This window comes from Balearica regulorum, chromosome 1, assembly GCF_011004875.1.
Source record: "Balearica regulorum gibbericeps isolate bBalReg1 chromosome 1, bBalReg1.pri, whole genome shotgun sequence".
In the NCBI taxonomy this organism is placed as follows: domain Eukaryota; kingdom Metazoa; phylum Chordata; class Aves; order Gruiformes; family Gruidae; genus Balearica; species Balearica regulorum.
The window spans coordinates 28066330-28091410 of NC_046184.1; the positions used below are offsets into that span (position 1 = coordinate 28066330).

Sequence of the window (25081 nt, forward strand, 5' to 3'; positions counted from 1 at the left end):
CATACCTGCTCCTACTTAAAATATTCAAATTATATTCTATTGCTTATTAGCACCATGTGTATCATGTTCAAATAAAAAATGGACTACTCGTGTGATTAATAATTACTCACTTGAGCAATTTAAATTTGAACAAGATACAGCTGTTTGGGCTGATGATGGGAGAGATCTAAATTCTTACACATCTGGATTTTCACACAAAGGCCTGGTTTCAGACCTAAGGTTTGCCAGGATAAGTTATATTCCTTTTCTGTGAAGCCACCACCTTTTCCAAGACTTGGCTCCACAGTCTTTATGCAAACAATATTCTCATCGATTCCTGTGATAGTTGAGCTGACTAAGGACTAGAAAACGGGGTGCTTAAAACAGCCTGAAAGGCAGAAGATCTGTTGACAAGACATAATCTCAATATTACCTCATTTAAAATGAGCAATAGATGTTACAGGGTAAATACTGAGATGTAGGAGGAATAACTTAACAGGGATGATAGGTGCAGAAGAGTAAATCTTTAAAAATCTTATATATTGTTAATGAAGATAATCATTACTCTTTAAAGAAAGACTGAATTAACCTACATTGCATTTCCAAGTAACTAGCTAATGGACACGGGCATTATCTTTTCATATGTCTTTGAAATCCCTATAAACTGGCCCTAGTCAAATATTTGACTGATGGGCTCTTACCCCTATTAATAGCATGCAAGGGAGGTCTCGGTAAATAACCCACCTTCAGATTTGTCTTTTCCAGAAGGGAAAGGGGTACTTTCTTATCCTTTAGCCACCTCTTATTGCTCCTCGCTGCTTCCTGAAAGGCTTTTTGTACTGTGAAAACAATTCACTGGTTGTTACCTTATTTTTGCGCCCTGTGGGGATTTCAGGCGTGTACTCTCCTCAGATAAGCAGGAAGCCCTCCCGCTGCAGTCGGGAACTTTGGAAGTCATGCGTGCTTATCTGCAGGCAGAGGTTGGCCCAGCCTGTGTTTAGTTTACGAGAGAAATGTGGTATTATTTGCATAAAAGGAGTTCTTTCAAAGCATGTTATATGCAAACCTCTCAATTTGAAAACAAACAAACAAAAAACACGCAGCAATTTTCAGGAAGCAGCAACGATGTCTCTGAGCTCTCCCCCAGCTGATTTTATCATGGCAGCTTACATCTGAAGAAGAACAAGCACACACTTATTTTTGTAAATGTGTTTTCAGAAGGAAATAAAACTCCAGAGAACTGGCAAACAGTCCTTCTGAGTGATAATGACCACGCACGGTGTTTTCCCTTTTTAGCCCTGCAGGAAAAACATGGGCTTCAGTTGTGCAATTAGAAGGTCATTAATGATTTTTGTGATTTCATGCACTCTGTGCTGACTTTACCTACCTCCTGTCTGGCTCTCATCTCTCCTAACTTCTATTAACATGCTCTGCATTCAAAGCTCCTCTTCTCGTGTAGTCTGCCATAGTTATCCAGGGAAAAAAAAAAAGGTAACTGTTGTTGGTCAGGTCCTTCTGAATATAACCAGGAGAGGGAGGGAATCATCCCTTTCCCACAAATGAACATGCTTTGCGATCCATCTCTTTTGTATATATAAGGTTGGGATAATAAGGACAAAAATCCAATGGAATTTGATACAAAGAATAGTAACTGAATTCTCTGGGATTTAATGGAAGATAAAACGTAATGGGGTTTTAACATATTGCAGTTCTGAAGCACAAACAGAATTGATATTAAATTTCATAGGATAGTTCAAAAAATTATAGTAAGGTTGCTGTGCTGGGTCGATTCAATAGGATTTTCCCATTGTGGAAATCTGACTGATGAGCCAAGGTGGAGACCTGGTGAGATCTGGAGAATGTCACAGGAGAGGATATCTCCAGACAGGGAGCTAAGTATCTCCCTGAGAAGGGAGAATCCTCTGAGAAGGCAAAAGGACACAGTGAAATGTTGCCACCATGCCATATTCTCTGGTGATTCATACGTCAGGCCAGGTTTGCAATACTAGGAAAAACAGACTTCTGGGAATTTCAGATTCTGACTGCAATATACTTAATAAACACAAAATACTAGGAAATGAGGAAAACAAAGCAAAGCATAGAAATAAAGCCGTAGTACAAGTGTGGGTCCTCTACCTGTTCTCAGCACTTGCATAGCTTCTGCTGCAGGTGACGGAATTTACTTGTATCCAGACACCCTGACTTTAAAGGCACCTACATCCTGGTTGAGGGAACAGCCCCATTTACTATTTGGAAGCGCTGCATGTACAAACAAGGATAAAACTCATTATCACACCACACTCCGTCCTTGAACACATACGGGAATGCAACAGCAACGTGGATGCCGAAGTTTTTCTTCATCAGAAGGGTTAAACAACAGTTAAGATAAAGTTTTCAATCATCTACTGTGGGCTAAATTGCATCCTCAAACACGCACAACATTTTCCACTGATTTGAATGGATGGTAAACACATTTTTCAGGGTGAAATTTGGATTATATTCTCTGATGCAGAAGTGCTTAATCACATAGGGAGCTCCACATTGGCTCACCGCTTCACTGGAGTCCAATACTGTTTGCTTTCTACCTACTCTTTAAAGCATTATTAATATTGTGATTGTATTTTTTTTTTTTTACTGCAGCTTTGGGCATTTGTAAGAATGATATCAAATACTGAGTATTAACAAGAAACATTTTTCCCCAGGAAAAATACTGGCCTCTAATCCAAAGAGCAAAAGCAATAAACCTAAAGAGTTTAAGCAAAGGTTTTGCAGGACAGCAATATATAACATTTAAAATTAGTACCCACTTTCTAGAAGTAGACAGGAAAACTGAATATAACTCCAGTAATTCATTTAACATTTTCAATGGCATTAGGAAAGAGGAATTAATCAACTTTTGACATGAATTCAACTACCAACACCTTTCATTGTCTTCAGCAAAGCTGCCTCTCTCTGCTTTATCCTGCTTTTTCAGACCTAAGTAATAGAATCTGGTATTTTTGGATGAGAAGACACATGTCATGAAGGCACGTGAAAATGATATAATAATACCCATAACAGATACAAGAATATATAATAACAGATAAAAGGATATATAATTCCTCTAACAGAAATCCTCATACAATTTTGGGTGTATAACAGTTTTAACGATGGAGAGAAATCCAAGCCTCAGTTACCCCAGCATGTATCTGAAGACAGATGAGGCTTGTGAAGTTATTTCAGTTTTACAGAGCAAAACACATTCTTTTCTAGTCATGCATTTAGGACAACCCACAGATCTGGGAACTTTCCTCAAAGGCTGGGGTTACTCGGAAACCTGCTACCTTTATCCTCATAGGATCATCCATGGTGGGGAAGTGAGGGGGAAAGAAGCCAACCCCAATGTCTTAATAAATACCTTCACTGATCCTGAAATTTTGGCGATTTAGTTTGGGCCGGCCAACCAACCCCAAAAGCATCCTTATTCATGATAAAGCTAAAGACAAAACCATTAAAAATGTCTCTAGGCATTCCCATGCCACAGTAGACCTCTACCAAGTTTGAAACCATGTTAGCTAGAGCAGTTTCAATACGGAAAAAACAAAGTAAATGAAAGGTGAGGCTCAGTAGTCAGCTAAAACTAAAAAATAAACAAAAACCCAAAATATTATCTCCTAAAATAAGGGGAGAATAAGTAAGGTTGGAATTCTAACTGTAGCTGGTAATTGTTTTCATCTGCTTATTAGACATGCTCGGAAAGGATTTCTGTTTCCACAAAATTTAGACAAAAATAAATAGTTCCTGCAGGAATTATCAATTTGTACAAATATTAATGAGAAAAATCTCATATGGAAAACGATACCTCAATCTTCTATTAAAGTTGAAGGAGAGGAAATCCATTTTGCAAATACTGTGCAAACACGCACAAAGGCAGAGCTAAACCCGGTGCCTGTGAAGAGTCGGTGGCAAAACTCCCAGGGACAACCACAAGGCCACGCTCTTGCTCACGGTTCCTACCAGGCAAGTAGCACAACCACAAAAGGAGGTATAAAACCCAAGTTGCTTCAGACCCACATGTGTTGTGGGTCTGAGCTGTTGTGGTGGGTGATAGAGGGACTGGAATTCAGCTGAGGGCAATGTTCTGCCAGATGTGGGCAGGGGCAGCAGCCGGCACAGCTGGGCTGGGGGTGGACAGCAGCTCTCAGCCTTAAGAAATGCCCGGCGTAATCAGTCCATTAGTCCAGGTTTCTCCCAGTCCCAGACAGTTGTTTAAAATGAGCATCATTTGAAGCAAACCAGAAACCTTAACACCGTATTTCATAAATAACTATAACTTTACTGCCTAAATTCAGGGTGGTCCAGCCTCATTACCACTATAGGCAAAATGCCTTTTTGAGTCTCGTTACACCAACTCTCCCCTCTGAAGGGGGTTCAGCTATGGCATGTAGGGTGCAGAAGCATGCTACAAGGTCACAAACCTAGGCATCCCAGATACCAAGAGGCAGGAGTATTATATACGCTTTATTTTTTGGTCACGTGCCCATGTCTACACAGCTGAAAGCTCTTCAGGTACTGCATGCAACCCTCCTGCAGCTGGGCTCTGGCCTGGAGGCCACCTCTTGGGCTACTCTTTGCTCTATAAGGAGAATCAGAAGATTTTACGGGACTCTCTTCAGTCACAACCAAAGCTATGATTCTAACCATTTTATAAAATAAATTATACATTTGGCAAATTTCATATCCTTATGCTGAAAGAACATCTGCCTGAAGCCAAAAACTTCCTGTGTGGGAAGTGAACAACTTACATTGTATAAAATTGTCAATAAAAGTTAATTACTTATTGCCTAAATCTAGCTGTCTTTATAACTGCGCCACCTCAATTAACTGAGCTTGCAGAAGTGTAACTGAGAGGCCCCTATGCTTCATCATCAACTCCAGAGCCATGCTATTTTGAAAATAAAAGACCTGTATCCTGTCCAAAAAATAAACTCTGGAGGTGACTTGCCATGTTGCCATTTTGGATTACAAAAAAAAAAAATACTCAGCCAACACACAGGGGAAGGCTTAATTCCAGCAAACACACACATAAACAGGAAATCTCTCTCCAGTCAGAAGGTATTTTTCCTTCGTACAATGGGGTTCAAAGATGTGTCATCATATAGTTTAAAACAATTGCTAAGGAACCTTACCATTTCCAATAGCTTAGGAGCAAAGTCGGCTTCCACCGTCGAAAGCCTGTCCGAACTCGCATGGGAAGCACACAAACGCTAACAAATATATGCTGGTTTAGGCCAGCGCAGAGTTTTTAATCAATACGCATGTCAAGCTGGGGGACGGGGAGGGGAGGGAATGCATTTTCAGAAGGCAAATGGTAACAACTGTAGATTTAATCAAATTGCAGCTGCAATCCCTTACTATTCTCAATATTTTTGAAAGAAAGTAGCTCCATGGCAAGGAATGAATTTCAATAAATGTCACATATTTAGTTATATTGCTGATTTTTTAAATTTATCAAGCCAGGTCACTGATCCTTCGCAGAAATGATACCAGGACATGTCAAAAAGATTCTGATAATGCTTAGTTGGATAAATGTCAAAATGAAGGAGCTACAGTAAAGCAACTTACATAGAAATTGTTATTTCTCTGCGACTACAGGAAAAACGATATGCCAATGTGACCCTTCAAAGAGAGGTTAAAGCTGCCACGTACACAACAAAATGGATAGCTATCAAATACCATGGCAATGGCCATGGTGTGAACACTTGAGCAAAATGAAAATCTTCTGAAAGCATTCCGCAATTTTCCTTCCACATGCATTTGCAACCAAATTTATCATGAATTCAAACAAGATCCCTTCCACTGCCTTCCACGCCAAAGGACGATTGCACGTTCATTTTCTTGGGACAAGCAGAAGAGACTATCATAGAGGTGTAGGATGCACAAAGAAAGTGTTTTGCTGAAGTATTTTGAGTTCATTAAACTCCTCAGCATTACAGAAACTCCTCTGTTATTGACACCTGCTTGAAAAATGAAATGCTTCCAGCCATTTGCTTCCCTGGAGACCGGCGTGCCGGGGGGAGAGGCGGAGGAGAGGGGTTTCAGGGCATCCACCGCCTCCCTGTTTGCACCACATGCACCCTGCGCCTGGGTTACGCACACAGCCTCTCCTTAAAATATGAGGGTTATAAACCCCTCAAATTCTTTATCTCCATTTCTGTTTTCCACTCTGATATTTAGTGTACTCAATCACAACTAATTCAAGGAAGATCCATCTGAGCCAAGAGGACTCGGTCACCATCCAGCCACATCAAGTGACTGAAAAAGATCACAGCGCAACTACAAAGTCTCAGAACAGATTAAAAAAAAAAAGACAATCTACTTGGTAACACTCTTTCCTTCAAAGGAGTCATATCCTAGACCAATTTGGCCTGATAACTTTACCTTTCCTTTATTTTTCTAGTGTTTAAAATTGGAGAAAAAAATACTTTATCTTCTTGTACAACATCATAGTTTTCCTGAAGGCAAATAGCTTGGCAATTTGCTAGATTTGTTAATGCTAGAGGAAACAAGTTAGCACACATACCATGTGTTTGAATGCCTTTGGAAATTAGATTGAAACACTGATTTGATTTCCTAAAAGGTATCTTAAACAAGGCAAGGTTAGAGATTTGGAGAGTAATGAGAATTTGTGTGACTTCAAACAGCTCTACATAAAACAGACCTGATATTCTGGGGGGAAAAAGGTCACCTAATTATTCGTTTCCTGAAGGCCCTGTCTATACTACATTTCCCCTGAGTAAGGAAACTGATTTAAAAATGGCTGCTGCTAACGTACTCGCATCAGTCGCTATGTATGAGATACAGATTTGTTAAAACCATTGCCAAGAAAAACACAATGTTTTTACAAGGAGAGAACAACAGAAATCTTCTTGACTTGGCTGCATGGGGAGGGACAGGCAAAGAGGTGCTACCCGTGGAGTCCTCCATGGAGCCATGGTCCTGCCTCCTCAGTGATGACGTGCTGCTTGGGACCATGCGACAGCCACCACGGTGTGACCACGAGTTTAATTACTGGCCACAGAGTTTGCATGGGAGGCAAAATCCCAGGCTGTGGCCACAGCGGACAAGATGCACAGGCTGGTGGCTCAGCTGAGGGTAACAGCCTAATGAAACGTAAAATTGTGTCACTGGCGTGAAGGCCAGCCAGTGATGCAGCAACAGGGAGGTGGGGACAAGGTTTTCACAGGAATCAGCCACCAAGGCGTGGCTGCAACCCAAAATCTTCGGAGGGTTTGTTTCAAGTATCACACTGCAACCTGTTCCTGTAACTCCCTTCTGGGCTTTGCATTCCTGTAGTTTCAGAGAATGCTATTCAGCTACTCTATCGCTTTCTCACTCAAGAAAAGATGTGTGTTTCTGTAGTGCTGAGAATGGCCAAGCAGGATTTCCCTTACACTAGACATTCCACAAACACACATGGACATGCAGAACCTCTCCTTGCTTTCTGCCTGAAGTGAATAAAGTCTAGACACACCACCACCACAAAGCAATCGTGGTACAAAGCAGATCATCCAGATGTTTGGGACTCCCACTGCTGCAGCTCAGGCTCTCTGGCTACCCCAGCGCAGCGTGTTGCCAGCATCAGGTTCCCTTTGCGGCTGTGAAGGCAAGGCTGCTGCTCTTGCACTGCAGCCAGCTGTGCCAGGTACTCTCTGGAGTCCTGCAAGCCAGATTTGGGAGGCAGCAGGCTTTGAATTTCTCCTCCAAGTTGAAAAATACAGAGCAGTCACTGCAGATCATAGAAAAATGAGAGTAGTGGGTTGGCCCCTTCCATTGCATTGGACCAGCAGGAGGAGGTTACAGGTCATCAGCTAAGGTACCAGAAAACCATAAATGCAGGAAAATCAGGATGAGAAAAGCAGGCCTGGGAGGACAACATTTGCCACTCAGTTTTGCATTCATGAGCTGTTCATTGAATCTCTGCTGAGTTTTGGATTTCTGGCTGCCTTACCCTGACTCAGTGTGCTCCCATCCATCTCTAGGCTGCACTGCCATCTGCCCTGAGCAAACGACACCTCCACCAACCACTCTCCAGCCACAACATGTGCAATTTAGTTTACTTGTAAAGAACTGCTATGCAGTGGTTATCCTTTGGAGGGGAAAAAAAAAAAAAAAAAAAGCCCTATAGGGTAATAAAGACAATTTATTCCCTCCCCACCAAAAAGGCAAAGCAGCTGACTCGTTTCTGTAAATAGAGAAATGAATGTTTTACAAAATATTCCTTTTTCCAAATGATTCAGTTTGTATTAGAAGACAGTCAGAAAAAGAATCACACAGTGCTGAAGAAGGATTAGAGCACACAAAGAACAAGTGATACAGTCATTCTCTAACTTACTTTGTTTTCAACATGCAGCTCCTGCCAAAGGCTAGCTTTTTGCTCTCGCAGTGTATGATCTGTAAACATTTAACCAGCTCTTAGAGAAACATGTGAGACACTTTATCTTGCCTGATTATGAATCCAAACCTCTCAGATCTCAAGAAAAAAAAAAAAAAAAGAAAAAAGAAAAAAAGAAGATAAAAAAATAGACACCATCCTCTTTTTGCTGGTGGACAATGCAAAAAGCACCTGTAGGATGAAAGCAAATGAACTACCACACATGGCATAGGATCTTTGGGAAAAGCATGCACTGCAGCTTGAATAACCTCCTACAGGTTACAAACGCACAGTTTGTTAAACATCACTGCACCTCGATTATTAATCCCTATTTTAAGATGTATGTGCAAAACTTCCAATTTCTAAGGCGTGCACTTAGTATTTATAAAGCCAAAGACCACCCAATATAATGCTGACATGGAAACAGTGGTGGGATGCCATTATATGAAGCGAATTATTTACCATTTGAAGCAAATCCTGCTTTTTAAAAATGGGAAGAAAAAAAAAAAGCCCAAACCGCAACAGGAGCGCAAGGCAGACTGTAAACGCCATACAACCATAAAGTACAAATCCTCAACTTGAGGAATCGTACAGGCTCACCCCGAGACCTCGGCTCACCGAAGGCGGCCGGACTGGCCACCACAAACCCCCACCTCGGAGCCACCGTTTCCGAGTTGGAACTTCCCCGTTGCGCTTGCGGACAGCCCCGCCGCAAGCAACCGCGGGCGCCCGGGCGCTGCTGCCGCCGGCTCCGCTCCGCGCTCCTGCCGCGCCCGCGGAGCGGGAAGGGGCGGGAGCGGAGGGGGGGGAGCAGCGCGCTCGGCTTGCGCGGCCGCCGCCAGCCGCCCACCGCGGAGCCGCTGCGGAGAGCGGCCCGGGGAGCGCTGCCCTGCCCTGCTCTGCCCTGCCCTGCCCGCGGCAGCGACTTCGCGGGCGTCCTCCGGTCCGGGCGCCCTGCGGAGCCCGGCCGGGCAGGGGCGAGCCGGTGCCGGCGGCCCCGCACCGCGGCTCACCTGCCCCCGCGGCGCCCGCCCGGCGCGGAGGCTGCCTACCTCGGGGAGGGCAGCGGCGGCCCCGAGCGCCGCGCTCCCGCGAAGTTCCCGGGCGGGGCACAGCGCAGCGCCCGGGCCGCTCCCCATCCTTTCGCCGCTCCTGGCTCATCCCGCTCCCCGCGTCCCCCGGCTCGCCCCGTCCTCCCCGCGGTTGCCGGTCCTTACCGGAGCGGAGCGGGCTGCGCGCCAGCACCGCCGCAGGAGGGGCGAGCGCTGCACCCCGGCGGGCTGTCTCCGCGGTCCTTGCCCAGGCACCCGGCTCAGCGCGGGCGGGGCGGAGCGGGGCGCAGCTCGGCGCACCTCCGCGACCCCGCGCCGCTCTGCCCGCTCCCTTCCGCCCCGCAGCCCCCTCCGCCCCCGCGGGCTCAGCCTCCCCGGCCGCCGGAGCGCCGGCCCCGGCCCCGCGCTGCCGTCCCTACCTGGGGGCGGCGGGGGCTGCGCACCCCAGCGGGCAGGGGCCTCCTGCCCGGTACCTGGGCTGCGGGGCGGCTCTGCGCGCCCTTCCCTCCGGCGCCTCCGCCGCGCTGGTGGCGGCTCCCAGCGGTAAATCAGCCGGTCCCTTCGGCTCCCTCCGCCCCTCCGGCGCGGTCCTGACCTGCCTGTGACTCACCACATCGCAGGAGCCCGGGTGCGCGGCGGGGGGGGCAGGAGGGAGGGGGCGACTCCTTCCCTCCCTCCCTCTCTCCCTCTTCCCCTCCCTCTCTCCCTCTCCCCTCCCTCCGTCCCTCCTTCCCCCCCCCCCCCCATCCCTCCCGGCCAGGCTCCCTCAGCCCGGGGGTAGGAGGGATGGCAGTAGCTCCCCAGGCGGGCAAAGCCACGAGGCAACCCGTCGCGGCCGCCCTCGGTGGCCCTTGTCCTGCACCCGGGCGTTTCCAGGCCGAGCGGGTACCGGTGGCATGCGGGCACAGCCGCCCTCTGCGCTCTCGGCCGCTGGGCACCCTCAGGTGTCTGCACCTGAGTGATGCTAAAGCCTTACCCTGAGCGGGCAGGACTTGGCACCTCTGGGCTTGTCCCCAGACCCCACAGGATGCGTAGTGGCGAACAAATTCAGCCCATATTGTCCCTGTCACAGTGTCAAAATGCCAGCTGCACTCTGAAAGTCTGTCCACGCGTAATTCAGCGTAAATGACCTCACTTCATATAGACCATCAAATAGCTATCTCCCCTCATATGTGCTTCCTACAGGGTACTAAACGGCATGGGTCGGGGTCTCTCCCTCACGAGGTTTGTGAGGCAGATGGTGGCTTCGTCTTTCAGTTGGGGAACTGAGGCACCAAGCAATGCCCTGTACACTTGTGGAGCTGCTGAGAGCCTGTAAGTCTCAACATGGGGGCCTGCACCACAGGACCCATCTTTTTGTGGTAATGAGTTTCAGCAGCTACTGATTTAAACCAGATTTTAAGTGAAAGGCTCCATATTCCAATAGAAGTTATTGGAGACATCTATTTTCCCTTTGCATGCTTCCTTTTTTGGCCCCAACTCTACTCCCCTTAATCATACCAGTTAAACCGATGAATGTTTTGCATGAGTAAAGTACAAGGAACTGTAAGAAACGCTGCCCAGATTCATGATTAACCATGGGAAAAATGTCAGACCTTACATCAAAACATTTTGAAAGGAAAATTAAATAAAGTATTGTACGTATTTGGTTTAGACCTGCGATGTCACTGTGATATGCATATGGACAAAGCTGTACGTCAGGACAAAACGTTTTCAAAAAGCAGTTAGTCAGCCGTCCACTCATCTGCATCAACAGCACCTTCACAATTTGTTTACCTGTTTCCTCTCTCCTATGTGCTTTTTGGCACTAGTGATCAAGACATCTAACCTAGCTATAAACCAATTCTCCTCAAAAACAAATGTGTGATTCAGGCAGTGTGTAACCTTTTATGTGTTTAACTCGTCTTACTCTGCACTTTTACTGACAACAGACCGCAAAAAAAGACAGCCCGTTTCAAGAAGAGAAGTGTAGGAAGGCTACAGGTGAGGTTATAGTTATTGCCTCCTCATTTCATGCACATTAGCAACACACTAAAAATTACGTCAAGTGAAAATAAAACCAGTTCCTTCTCCTGCTCCCTGAAAGATGAAATTGCTAAAAACTAACCAGCGATGCAGATGCTCTGAGTGATCCGATCGCATTTGTTTGAAGTCACTGGAAATCTGGCCATTCACTTCAATGACCTTTACTGCAATTAATACTCAGCAGCAGTTAGGAAAGGAAGATTGAGAAGCAACACACACAGTGCCAGCCCCTAGAGGGAAAAGTGTGGTTACGGTCAGATCGTACTACTCACTGGGCTTCAGTTAATCAGTGTGCATCCATACAGTTACACCAGGTTTGGAAGAATCTTCCTTAATAGTTTTGAAAGAAAGTGATAAAGAAAAAGATTTCAGTCCGGTGTTCATCCTCTTAAGGACAACCCCATGTGTTATCTGTTCTTAGTCCGCTCCTCAGTTCCCCATGCACCTGCCCAGGCTGAACAGCCAGCGCCCGAGCCTGTTATCAGTGGGACAGCCTGTGCTATTCTAAAGCTAACAAATGGATTGTCACTAACATAAAAAGGAGAAACAGATGTTTCCTTTCCATTTTGACCATGCCGATGCCATGTTATTTTAGGTTAGCTGTATGAGACAACTACGCTGCAGCAGGGCTTTGATAATCCTCGGATACTCCCTTCGCTGTGCTTGCAATGGTGTGTATGCACCATGAACAGCTTCTCAGAGGCTTGAAACTCCGACTACCTTATTTATCATCCTATTTTTCTAACAACTTTTCCTTGCTTCTTTCTCCTGTCCAAAAAGGAGCTTGTCCTCTGTGCTCTGTTAAGGCGTCTGGCATAAGTATGATGGTGTGGCACATTTTAGAAAGCTGACGGCACTGGAAAAAACAATTCAAAAGTGTAAAGGAGAGTCTGTCAGGGTGATCTGTTCGGCAAGAGAACTGGAACGCACCGGAGAGAGTATTGCCACGTGCTTCCCAGCCATGACGTGTTTCAAGATAGGGAGCTGATGAGCATACACTATCACTTGTCTAAGGATGCAAACAAACAGTTAGAAAAATGCGTTGCAAGACTGTGTTTAAGTTGAACTTTCAAACATAAAGATGAGGAATGAAAACACAGGACAATTTATATTTCTATGCATTGGCAGCAGTGCACACACAACACACTAAGTGGCCCAGTTTGGTCCTATGGGTTTGATTGTGACTTGTGCTCAAAACCTAAGAAATTAATGATCATAACTACAGGTAGCAAAAAGGAGTCCAAAGATCAGATTCACCTAGGTACTTGATTGCTATTTAATAAGAAGATATTTAAATATCTTTGTGAATCTGGATCTAACCACTTTTTTAAACCTTCATGATAAAAAATGGATTTACTATGCACTTCTGTAGGACCACACTACGCTATGTGGTACCACCAGTGGATTTGCTTGCTGTCCTCTGCTGCAGTCATTCACACCTTTGGGAGCGGATATAAAATGCAAATGTAATTGTGAGACTCCAGAGACTTCTGACTTAGCAGGGCTTACTCATGAATAAATGGTTTCACAAGGAGCAAGACAGTGGAAAGGAATTAATTTAATGCTTAAGAACATGGGAGACAAAGATCTCTAGACCTGAGTTTAGTAGCTGTGGGTATCAGGTACCCTCCTGCCACAGTACCCTGCGATATGGACTGGCAGTAGCACAGTCTGAGCCTCCCTAGAGGGTGATAGACCAAAAAAAAGAGCCTTAGATGATTCCACCCCACCCAACTGCCTTGCAGACCAGTGATCGTGATCCAAAGGCAAAACATCAGTGCAACAACCAGCTGGGGTAGTGTGTAACTGCAATTCCTGCAGACCCTGTTACTGGAAGGCAGCCTGGCTGCAAATGCCAGGGGTAGCTCAGGGAAGGGGCTGTGCCTGAGGCACAGTTCCTTGTGACTGTTTTGTCCCTTGAAGTCACTCTGACATAATCCATCTTTCACTTTTGTCTTCCCTGGATGCAAAAAGCACACGGTGGGCAGGGACAGGCAGTGTTGCCTGGGGGGATCGGGCTCTGGCGAAAGCATGTCTGTGATGGTTGTTCTGCCTCTCTGGAAACCAGGTTAATATCACAATAGCTATTTAGATCTGTAGGCTAATCCAAAGATTTGATCATCACTGCACTTTATGGCTATTTATTATCTAGGCATTTATTAACTAAGCCCGTAGATTCTGCAAGCTAAATAAGTACTTTCTGTTTGTTTGTAAGACGGTTAACAGTGGCACCAGAAGAAATTCCAACCTGTGGCTGAAGGTTGCAAAAGTCCCTTGCAAAGCCAGAAATAGAAGTCCCCAGCTAGAAATCCTCATCTCTAACCACTGAGCTACACTGGGCAGTTCTCCATTTGTATGGAAACACAGATTATAAATGAAGGTGTTTCCACTCGTTGCACTGTGGTATCGCAGGTGATTTCTTTTCTCTATTTATTGACTGAGGAAAGGGAAGTCCTTTGTTTAACTTGATAGGGTTTTTCTCCTTTTTTGTCTTTCTGGTTATAAAGGAACACCACAACCGAGCAATTCCAAAATCCAAATGGTGTAGGCATCAACTAACCAGATTGCTTGAGAACAGAGGAAAATACGGATGGGGTGAGTGCATCTGAATCTGGATTGCCATGGATCCGTGTCCCTGTTATGCCAGCCCCAGCACCTCGGTGACCACGTGGGAAGCTGGTACATGAAGATCAGGAATCCAGCAAAAAATTAATCACTCAAAAGACCAAAGATTAGTTTACAGACAGATCAGCTCTTCAAATCCATCTGCTATGCAGTAACATGAGTGCTAGTGCCTGCAAAAGGACGAGGTCAGAGACCGAGGAGGAGGGTGGGCTCGCAGCAGCCGAGATTTACGTTAGTTTAAAGTGAGGAGGCACCTCACCCTCCGGAAAGCAGCAGGGAGGAGGTGGTGTGGATTGCAGCGCTGCTCCCCACCTTAGCCTTGCCTCCCTTCCTAACGGCGTTGAAATATGTTAAATCCCTGAATGAGTATCTCTGAACGTACAAAACCAAGAAATCATTTCAGGGGTGGAAAGCTGAATGGTCTTTATGATTTTATGCTCACGTCCCTGAAATGGATACAAGTGCAGTAGCCCGTGGAGCGTTCATGGAGCTCGCACAACAGGAGCAAAGGCTTCCCAGCACACGCTGTGCAGAACTTTTCTAGCACAGCTCACCGTGAGCTGCTTCAGGCAAAGCCCAGTGGCAAAGCCCAACCCCAATATCATACACATGCCACTTTGGCACAGTAGATTTGTTTGTATAACTGGAAGTGAACCTGATGATATTCAAAAGTCAGATATTTACAAAGTGAGTAATTTGCTGTGTATTATATTCATATGTTCACTGGCGTTGCACATTTAGTTGTCTTAAAATGGTCTGATAAGTGTAACTGTTTCTTGACATTCTTTTCAGTAAATTTTAAATGCATTCCCCTTCCCCCCCTTATTTTGACTGCAAACATGTTGCATTTGTCTTGTAGTAAAATCACTCTGATTATGATATTTCCAGGATTATTTTTGGACCAACTGCTAGAAAGTTTCCAGAAGTCTCTTTTCAGTGCGATTCTTGTGACTCAGGTACAGCCTTTTTTTCCCTTCAGTTTGCTGTTTGTGTTTACAAAGGTCATAGCAGCCAGATCATTGGAAATAGAAAATCTGCCTATTTAGAAGCACGGGGACAAATCCTGCCTCCAGCTATGCGTGCATCTGGCGAGCAGGGGAAGGGTGTGACTGTACTAACACACGTGCGAGCGTGCGTGAACAAACACAGTCCTGATTCAGCCTACTTTTGCAGGACATAAGCTTCACTAGATAATTGGATGCTTAAAGTTAAGCACATACTTAAGTTTGGTGATGCCGAGTGCCACGGGCATTTGCAGATTTGCAGCCTGGTTTCTGCGGTTGTGCTCATCGTTGTAGGTCACGAGGCAGCTCCGTGATGTGCCATTTGCACGAGTATTAATGCTAGTGAGCTCCTGCAGGTGGAAAGAGAATCGTCACCTTCACATTTCTCCTTTGTCTGAAAGCATCTCAGAATGCTACTGCCTAAGGTAATGCTGCTGTAAGCACTATCTCAGAGGACTGAAACTGAGAGATTTGAGGAAAAAAAAGTCCCTTTATTTTCTGCTTGCTTACTTGCATTTATAGCACTTTGTCTGTTGTCAGATTAACTCAAAGATTTTTCCTCAATAATTTTTTCAACATGTGAGAGAGAGGAACGCACTTTAAAACCAGAAATTATCATTGTAAAACTTCCATAAAATCCCCGGGAATACAGGAAAATATAGATCCTGTATTGACCTATATTTCCTTGGCATAATGTTGACCAGGTGTCAAGTGGAAAGAAAGGAGAGGCGTTACAGAACGTGTTTGGTAATGAAATCGGTTGCATACGCAAGTGTTTGCAGACTTGGGAGCTTGCATCTTAGCTCTCCGTAACTACCAAAGTGGGGGTCTTTGGCAAAACCTCAGACTGATGTAGTTTATAGTGGGAATTGGCCTGACATGCTTAGTTTTGGAGAACTGTGTCTAGGTTTCATCATTATCAGCTTTTCACCACCTCTAGGGGCTTATATACAGAATTATTTGTTGCTTTGAAAACCTGGACCTTTATGCACATATGAGTGTATCAAATTTGTCTTTTACGTGGCCATGAAGAAGTGCATAGTTCTAAAAACTTGTAGTCGCTTTTTACTTAATGTCATTAAATATGAGCTATTTCCCAGATGTGGTTTAGAATGTGTTGCATTTTATGTACAATACCTATTCTGATACATTTTTAAAGATAAAGAAATGTATTCTGTGACCAAGCCAATTTTTTGTAAGTCAGGCCTGGATTTGGTTCATTATCATTAAAGAATCTGCATTTTTAAGTTAACTTTAGAATAACATTGTTGATTCTGTAATGATGTAAGTATATGGTATTTGCCAAAAGCTGTATTTCATAAGGCTGGTTTAGGATACAGCCCAACTCATAAGAATCTTGATAGGAGATTATTCCTTTCAATAACTTTCATAATTTAATTAGACACATGTGCTGATTATGAATCTAATACTATGGAGAATGAAGTCAACGTTAAAATCCCATTATTTTAAATTAGGCAGGAGCACACCCATAATGTGTAGCCAGGAAATATTTGTGCCCTTAACAATACATCTATACTGATAGCAATATGTTTCTTCACAAAAAAAAAAAAAAAAAAAGTAAAACTCAGAATGTCCTTGTACAATTATTAAAATATTACCGTTTGTATTCCTTTGGGAGCTAGTAACACTGCTGCGTGAGATCCAGAGAGAAGGCACGTTTAACATACCAGCAAGGACTCAGGTGAGTTTAAAGTTTAACTTTGAGTTTGGGAACATTTTCAAATCAAATGAAACAAGGAGTTTCTAGGTAATACTGAGCCAAACCAAAAGTGATTACTTCAGCATTGTAATTTCATGTTTCACTTTCCTCTATCTGCGGAGAGTTTTTTAACAAAGGCAAAACTCAAAGTTAAAATGTGGGTTTTGTAAGAACACCTTCCTGATTTCAGTCGCTTTCATAGATTTAATTTTATCTCTAAGAAGGAACAAAAGCACCCCACCAAGAACTGGGCAGCAGGAAAGAGGGGACCAGTAGGACAAAACCAATCCAGCTCAGGAGATTCAGCCGTATAATGAGTACATCATAAGTGAGGAACTAGAAGGTGATGTTTTTTCCCAAATTAAATCACGGTACTCACCCTGCCTACCTGCCCAGCCTGCTGCGGAGGGCCAGGGAAGGCTCAGGCGTCGTGTGCTGCTCTTTACCCGGCTCGGTGGTAGCTGTGCATCTGTGCCAGTCCCTCATAGATATGGTGACTGTGTCTGCCCTCGGTTTGGCAGGGGTGTTTTTAATAGCATGCTCATTATACAGAAATATTTTCATTTGACAGACAATTTAAATGATCCTATAAAAGCTGCAATTACCATCAGGACAAATCCAGCTCTGATTGACTCCCACGTTAGCTCCCAAAGTTTGACTCCCAACTAAGAGACAAGAAAGACTTTACCCTTTCTTTCTTCTTTTTTACATACGCTCTTCCCCCTTATAGCTGTCTGCCATGCTAACATACTGAAGAACATCTCAAACTCCTACTGTCTAATCCTCCCCAAAAACCACTGCCGAGAAGTGCTATTAGCTTCATTTTACTGACAAGGGACTGAGGAACAGAGAAAACCACTGTCTTGTCTAAGGTAGGACAGGAAGGAAACCTCTAGAGAAGCAGAGGGAGGCAAGTAGGTCTCATATAGAATTATCTTTCCGAAGGTCCAAAAATCCTAAAGGAAACATTTTTTTTGGATGCCTAAATAGGTCAGGGAGGTAAGTCTCATGTGAAAATAAAATTAAAAAGACAGCTTTGAAATTGGGACCTTGAGTTATGAAGCTAATTCTGAAAATATTCTTTTTGCCAATGTTGTGTTGTTAATCTATACATAAGTCACTTACTTGCTTAGCCAGCTGCTCACATAACTGCTTGTTTGTGAAATCCAGCAATTTTTGTCTGCAACCATTTCTTGAAGAAATCAGAGTTATTTGGATCATCTGCCTTGGGCATCCTGGTCACCAGATGAAGGAGGTCACCTCCGTCACCTTGGTCAAGTCAGCTTGTGAGGTCAGCTTGCCACTTTGAAGCATCCAGGTCACTTCAACCTGCCTTCTCAGTCACCTGGGAAATAAAGGATCAGTTCTGCAAAACTCTCAGAAGTTGCACTGAAGGCAATGCGGGAAGATTGGCTATTCATTGGGGGTTTTCAATTTCCCCTGAATGTGCAAGCCTAGACAGATCTTTTACATCTTAAAGTAGTTTTTAATGCTTTTCTCAGAGCTAAAATGTATTGCAAACATTTTGCTGGTATGTGCTAGTGCTCTTTAATGACAATAATGATGTAATAAGTGTTAACATTATCTTAGAAGGCTGCGATGTGTCTCATTGCTCACATCCTATTGGCATTAATCAGGGAAGAGGCCTAATCTCAATCCAAACATGTCAGGGTGGTGGCTGGGGTAGAGGTGTGGCTGGAGATAAAAAGGAAAGGCTGCTCCTTTCTAGGAAGGAAAGGAAGGTCTCCAGCCCCATCACCCCATTCTGGGGTGGCCTCTGTGTTAGGGGTGGGTTCGCCTCTGCTCCCAGCCTCTCCCCTACCCTGGGCAAGACCCATCTCGCTTCATGTACCTTTTGAGATGCCCAAGGTAGGGATCTTTTGTAGTAAACAGCAGCACAGAGGAAAACGTCTGAGAATGTAATTCAGCTCATCTAAAATATTAATTGGTTTATTTTTCTTCATATACTACATTCAAAATGCAGGACATCTAATGCTTCCTATCTGGGTCTCAGTTATTGATGGGTAGTCAGACAAGAACCTGGCTTTTTTGCCTGGGCTGCTATGAGGGAAGCACCTAGGCAAATGCAAGAGATTGAAGTTTCAAAACCAATTAATTTAGATCAAGTCTCAGTGGAAATATTCCTGCTAAGTTTTGTTATCTCCAGTGTTGTCCAAGAGATTTTGAAGCAAGTCATTTTGGTTTTGAGGGAGAAAGCAGACAAAATCCACAGATAAAAACATAAAATCCCAACACTTACACAGCTCCTAAATTTCTCCTAAATTTCTCCTAAATTTCTTGGCTCAAGACTGCTGATGTTTTTTCTCATTATGAAAGGAAACATTAAACCTGACCGTAGAGTTCTCTTTTTTTTTTTAAAGCTTAAAGATGCAGCAAAGTATATAGGGATAATTTTACTAGTTGTGATAACAGTTTCATTAAAGTTTCATTAAAGGTATGGCTAATGAGAAACCCTTGGACTAGTGATCTACTTACACCACAGTAGTTTTGGAGATAGTTCTTAAATGGACATCAAGAGACACCAGAGATTTTGGCTCATGGACCATCTTGTTTTTCTTCTGCTGTTCATATCCTGGCAGTTCCAGTAGTCTGATCAACATTCACTTTACGTGGAGCAGGTTGCCATTTTTAAATTTGAAAGTTTCCAGTAAGGGATTTCCTAATCAAACCTTGATGTTTTTTTACCAGCTTGCATGTAAACCTCACGTCTCTTTCCTGGATGGGAAGCAGCCTCCGTGCCTTTTGCAGGGATTCAGAGCTGGTTCTGCCCATCCTAATACCCCGCCTGGTCTTAGAGCTGGGTGCCAGTGCTCCGAATACCTATGGATGGGTTTGAAAGGCTACAGAGATCTTGCTCAGACAGAACCTGCGATTTAGAGACAGGCCAGGTATGAGCATCTGGAGGTAGGTCTGAAAGCTGTGTCTTAACCAGGTTGGAACCTGAGCTGCTGGAGAGGGGAGATGTTCACAGAGAAGCTGAAAGGCTGACTTGGACACGAGGGTGAAGTGTGTCTTGCAGATGCTGAAACTCATTTTAGATGTCTGCATGTTTCCTGAACTGGCTGACAGTATCAATTACACCTCTGCGCAGTGTGGCCTGAGCACCCAGCTCACACATGGACACCCACAAGTAGGCACCTCCAAGTGGGTGCCTTCATCACTGAGCTTAGTCTGGAATGGCAAAAGAACTGGGACCACGGCTGAGATGTTACATGTGGGCAAGATTACCCCAGGAGAGAGACCAGAGAAGGGGATTAAGAGGCAGAGCCATGTGGAGGGCTGGAGAAGGAGAGGGGAAGATCACGCTGAGGAGTGGTCAGGAGAGGAGGAAGAGGTACAATCACAGATGTGAGTTTTCAAGAAGAGGACCATGGCTGCCATGGACCTTAACCAGTTGTTTCGGAAGGAGGTGACAGGTTGAGTTAGCCAAATGTGCAGCTCTTGCTGTGAGAGGTGGCTAGGCAATCCCAGCGCTGGCTCTGCTGAGAACAACTCCGTTTGTGTAGTCATGTCCCCGCATCCCTGGCGTTTATTGAAGGGCTTGCCGGAATAAGGGAGGAAAGCTCACGCTGGATGTAGAAAAGATTGGAACTGATATACTGTATTTAAATAAGATTACTTTAATTAATCAGTCTCCTGGGAATCTGACAGATCCTGACGGATGCGATCTACCCAGTCACATTAATCTTCTCAACATGACGGCAACTCTGCGTGGGCCACCCGGCTCCGCCTCGGCATGGAGCCAGCAGCCGGGGCACTGGCCATAACCCCAGCCCTCGGGACGGAGCAAAACAGCCTGCGAGCAGCCTGCAGTGGGTGCGAAGGCAACGGCAGCCAGGGAATTCAAATAAAACCACTCGTTAAGTTCTGCATGACCTTTTCCTTCATTTGCAATGGGGGTGTTGTGTTTCCTGGGGAAGACTAGAATAGGACAAGGGTATTTCTCCCTTTAGTTATTCTTAGCAGTTCTGCATTTTTAGTGTTTTTTAAAACTATAATGCAGATATATTTTCATGAACATAGGGACATATTTTGTATTCCACATTCTAAATAAGGACCTTTTTATTAAAGAGATCTGATATAAGCAAACATAGGCCTAGCGTTCAATGTTTTTGCTAAATAACAAAGTCAAGGCTTTCTAAATAAAACTGAAATAGGGAGAAATTGCCATTATTTTTTTGTTTTACTTTTACTACTGTAAATGAAAGTAGATTTTGAAGCCTGGCTGATTTCAGGGTGTGATGTTCTGATTTCTGTGCAGGATATGATCACATCTGAATTCAGCATCCTTCACAAGCCTCTGTGTGCACCCCAGCACTGACACCCAGGAACGTGACAGATGCCTCGTAAGAAGCCAGCCCCTCAACTTTACACAAGAGTTTCTGCCTTTTCTTTGGAAAACAATTTTTCACAGTCAGGTTTTGGAAATGAAGGAGATGTCTCAAATACTTTCCCGAATTTTTCAAAACTGAGGTGATAAATATCACAATGACATGTAGATACGTTAAAAGAAAATTGATGTTTCAGGGTGCGATACTAAGAAAACTATGACACTGCCACCTCGTGGATTCTGAGATAATATCTAGATCATATTTAGCATCATTATTTACATAGTGGCATAAAGGTGTGTCGCACTTCATGGCCAAATAATAGCTCATTTCTTACCCACAGAATTTTGAAATATCAAATCCATATTTTTGTAAATATTTAAGCTTCTAACGATATAGACGAGCATATTACTGTGATTTATGTAAGCAACTCCATCAGTTAAGTTCCTAACACTTCCTTTCTGTATGAAAGGTAGGAGGCACATTCTCAAATAAGTAATGCTTTAAAAAGCAACAGTGGTCTGAACTTACCAACTAGTTCCTCTATAGCATCCACAAAAGCTAATGCTGCATTGAGATGTAGTGATTCTTGCAAATTGTGCCTGGGATTTAATTCTTCTAACATTGTTGAAGTATGCTACTTCTCCATGTGTAATTGTTCATTGTAATATAAACTGAATTTCATAATTCACCTCTGAGAAAGTTTGGGGTATGTGCACCTGAGAAATCCTGAGAAATCCTTTCACCTGTGGTCTTCAGGCATACAAATATCATGGACTGGGAAGTGCTCTATTCTGTTAGATCCAATGAATCAAGAAAAAGTGAAAAAAGCAGAAGAATCTCTCTTTTCCTGAAGGATCTGAACCATTCCTTCAACACATCATCAGTGACTGCCCAATGAATCAAGGCATGAGAAAAAACCCCAACCATATTATGGAAACTTCAGCGCTGCCCTTGCTTTTTGAGTTTACCAAGAACAGCACCAGGTTGCCCAAATCCCATATGTGTGGGACCCTATATCTGAAGCAGAGCTTCTTGTAAAACATTGCTGCAGCTTGATGTGCAGCATCAATCCCTTCTGAGACCAAACTATTGGCAGCTGTAATAAACCAGTGATATCAATATTTCTATCAAGACACCTCATCCCTTTAGGGGAATGAAAAATAGCACTTCTGCATATTTAAAATCAGCTATGAAGACATTTGTGAAAGAAGAGCTGTTGTGCTGTACAAAGACGAAGCAGAAGCCAGGGGAAGGGCCTTAAACCCCTTAAATAAACAATGCCTGAAAACTGCTTTAGCAGAAAACTGGGAAAACAGACACCATCACTGAAATAAACTCTATTATGGTTCATATTTAAGGCTAGACAGTGATTCATACTGTTTCACTAGACTCAGCATGCTGCAAAAAGCACTTGAAATAATTAACGCTTAGAATTAAACTACTTCGATTTCACATCATCAAACATTTAACTTTCTATAATTCCCTCTGCAGCTGTGATTTATTTGCATTTATTATTTTCTCTATTTACCAGTTCTCAGTTGTTTTTTAAGTTGCTCATACTTCCTTCTTCTGTAAGTCTGAACACTGGCTTATTGTTTTGGGTTTAGCTCTTGCATCTTACTCATACTCACACTTCTCCTCGCTAGTTAAAAAAATGCATTGCATCAAATATGGTCCTCAAATTGCTGAAAGGAGTTTTCTGTTTATTTATTTTAATCATTGCTTTCGCCTTACTTGTTATTCATAACATGCTTACTCATTACTGCAGTTTGATTGTTTAATATTGGCAAGAGTATCACTAAATATATTTTTCCTATTTCTCTCACAAAAAATTACTCATTTTGTTTTGATAAGGTTTAAGAAAGAACACATGTGAAGAGGAAGTCTCATTATATCCAAAAGCTTGTATCAAGAAATATAGATCAGAGTCCTCAATATGACAAAGTTAGTGAATTTGTGGAGACAAAGACCTGATAGATAACTTGAGAAGAATGGACCTGGGAAATATTAGAAAATTCACCAGCTTTGACAAAATGCACTTTGAAGGCATGGTTACACTGGGAAACTTCAGAAAGTATTTATAGCCATAGGAAGGAAGGAGAGATCCAGGGACAGACACCAACTATGTAAGTATATAAAATTGCTATACTGGATCAGGACAAAAGTCCAAAAATCCCACCAAACTTCTGACAGTCACCCACAGCATATATTTGGAGAAGAAGCACAAGAACAAGGCAAGCACAAGGGACGTTTTCCCCAGTTTTTCTGCCCAGTTTCCAACAGTCTGTGGCTTCCAACAGTCAGGAGGACTTCCTGAGCCAGTTGCTGATTCCTCAGGTTTTTGTTTAACTGTTCTTGACGGACATTTCTTCCATCCATTTCTCCTATCATGTTTTGTACTTGTATATACTTCTGGCCTTCAGTGTCCTCTGCCAATGAGTTCCACTGTTTACCTAGATTCTGCATGGAAAAAGCCCCCAATGCTAACCCCTCTGCCTTGCAATTTCATTTGATCTCTTCTGATTCCTATATTTTTAGAAATAATTTTTCCTGAATAGCTTTTACTTACATTTTTCTTTTCTCTGTGATGCTTTCATTTCTTTGTACATCTTAATTTTTTTTCTCATCGTCTCTTTCCCAGGCTGGCAAATCCTAATCAATTTAATCTCTTTTTTGAACACCATCCTTGCCACTGTATTCAAAACCTTTTCTAGTTCTACTGTGTTTTAATGACAATCCCAGAAGCTGATGAAAATGAATCTTTTCAGAACCAATCAACTTAATAATAATATAACATTTCAGATTTTGAGAATATACAGGTTTCTTTTACAGTACGTTTTCATTCAAAGCTAGTCTGAGAGTTCATCACTCAGGTCTCAGAAGCCAAATTAATGCAAGCTGGGTGTGAACTGCACACCCACATGTGCACAGTTGCTTCTTCATTGTTTTTACAATTTATTGCATGTATCTGGCTGCGTAATTCTTAGTCCTTGTGCTTTCTCAGTCAATTTGGGGAGAATCTGTTTATCCCTCAAGGGAAATTATGGGAAAGTACTGGCAGACTATCAGCTTTCGACTGAGTTAGTCAGCATCCTCACTGCAAAATACCCGGTTAACAAAAAATACGGGTCTAACTGTAGTCTGCAGTGGGATAATTTACTTGATCTCAAGGTAATTCCAAAAGAGGGTAAATTTTTTTAGTTTGTGTGTAGGTGAACTTTAGGGTTAAAATTTGAATAAGAGCTTTTGTTTATACTGCTGTGTCTTCACAGGCTATTCTGGTGAAGACTTTTACTAACCTTTTGAAAACGCTGCTGTTATTACCCTTCCTGTGCTTGGCATTTGTTGAAATAGTTACAGTGAGAAGATTGCCCAGAGCACACTTGGACTAACACCTGGAGCAAAGACAAAAGGTGCTGATCAACACCTCTGAACAGACCAAAGGGCTTGGAAGAAACCGAGTGCTTGGATCTGCCTCCTGTTGATACCCACCAGAGCTGTTAAGCTGACATGGCCCCCAGATTTTGTTGATGAGTTGCTTTTCACAGAGCTCATCACCTCAGAATTCAAAACAGAAAGCTCAAGCTCCTGTAATTGCTGAAAATGAGATTCACTGCAACTAATCTTGAGAGTGCAAAAGCCTGGTATGTAATGTAAACTAGTCAAATCCTATCTATAGTCAATGAAAAGACATGGATCCATCTGGAGAGCAACCATTCTGCCTTCTTTAGACTGCACTAATGCCCTCAGCAGCCCTAACAACAACTGTAGAGCTGACTTCTTAGAAAGGTAGTGCTGATGCTAGACGATTCCCATCCTGAGAGCCATCATGGACTAATACCTATGTGGAAAACAAACTTACTTGTAAAGGGACAGGGCTACAACAAGTGAGAAACCTAAGGGGAAGCTTG

The 25081-nt window shown here is 43.5% G+C and overlaps 1 protein-coding gene and 1 long non-coding RNA gene across 8 annotated transcripts in view; one reads left to right on the forward strand and one right to left on the reverse strand.

Moving 5' to 3' along the window:
- MET (MET proto-oncogene, receptor tyrosine kinase) overlaps positions 1-15397 on the reverse strand; it is a 97408-nt gene extending 82011 nt beyond the window's left edge. For 2 of the 7 annotated variants that reach the window (XM_075743825.1, XM_075743783.1), the window contains exon 1: positions 9864-10026. The gene's annotated coding sequence lies outside the window, so the exon portion shown is untranslated. The other 5 variants (XM_075743799.1, XM_075743775.1, XM_075743834.1 and 2 more) reach the window with 5 other exon arrangements.
- Positions 15398-15403: 6 nt separating this feature from the next.
- Positions 15404-18137, forward strand: LOC142600348 (uncharacterized). Its single transcript, XR_012833785.1, has 3 exons — positions 15404-15523; positions 16742-16800; positions 17989-18137. It is a non-coding gene; the product is annotated as an uncharacterized LOC142600348 (long non-coding RNA).
- Positions 18138-25081: the final 6944 nt, after the last annotated feature.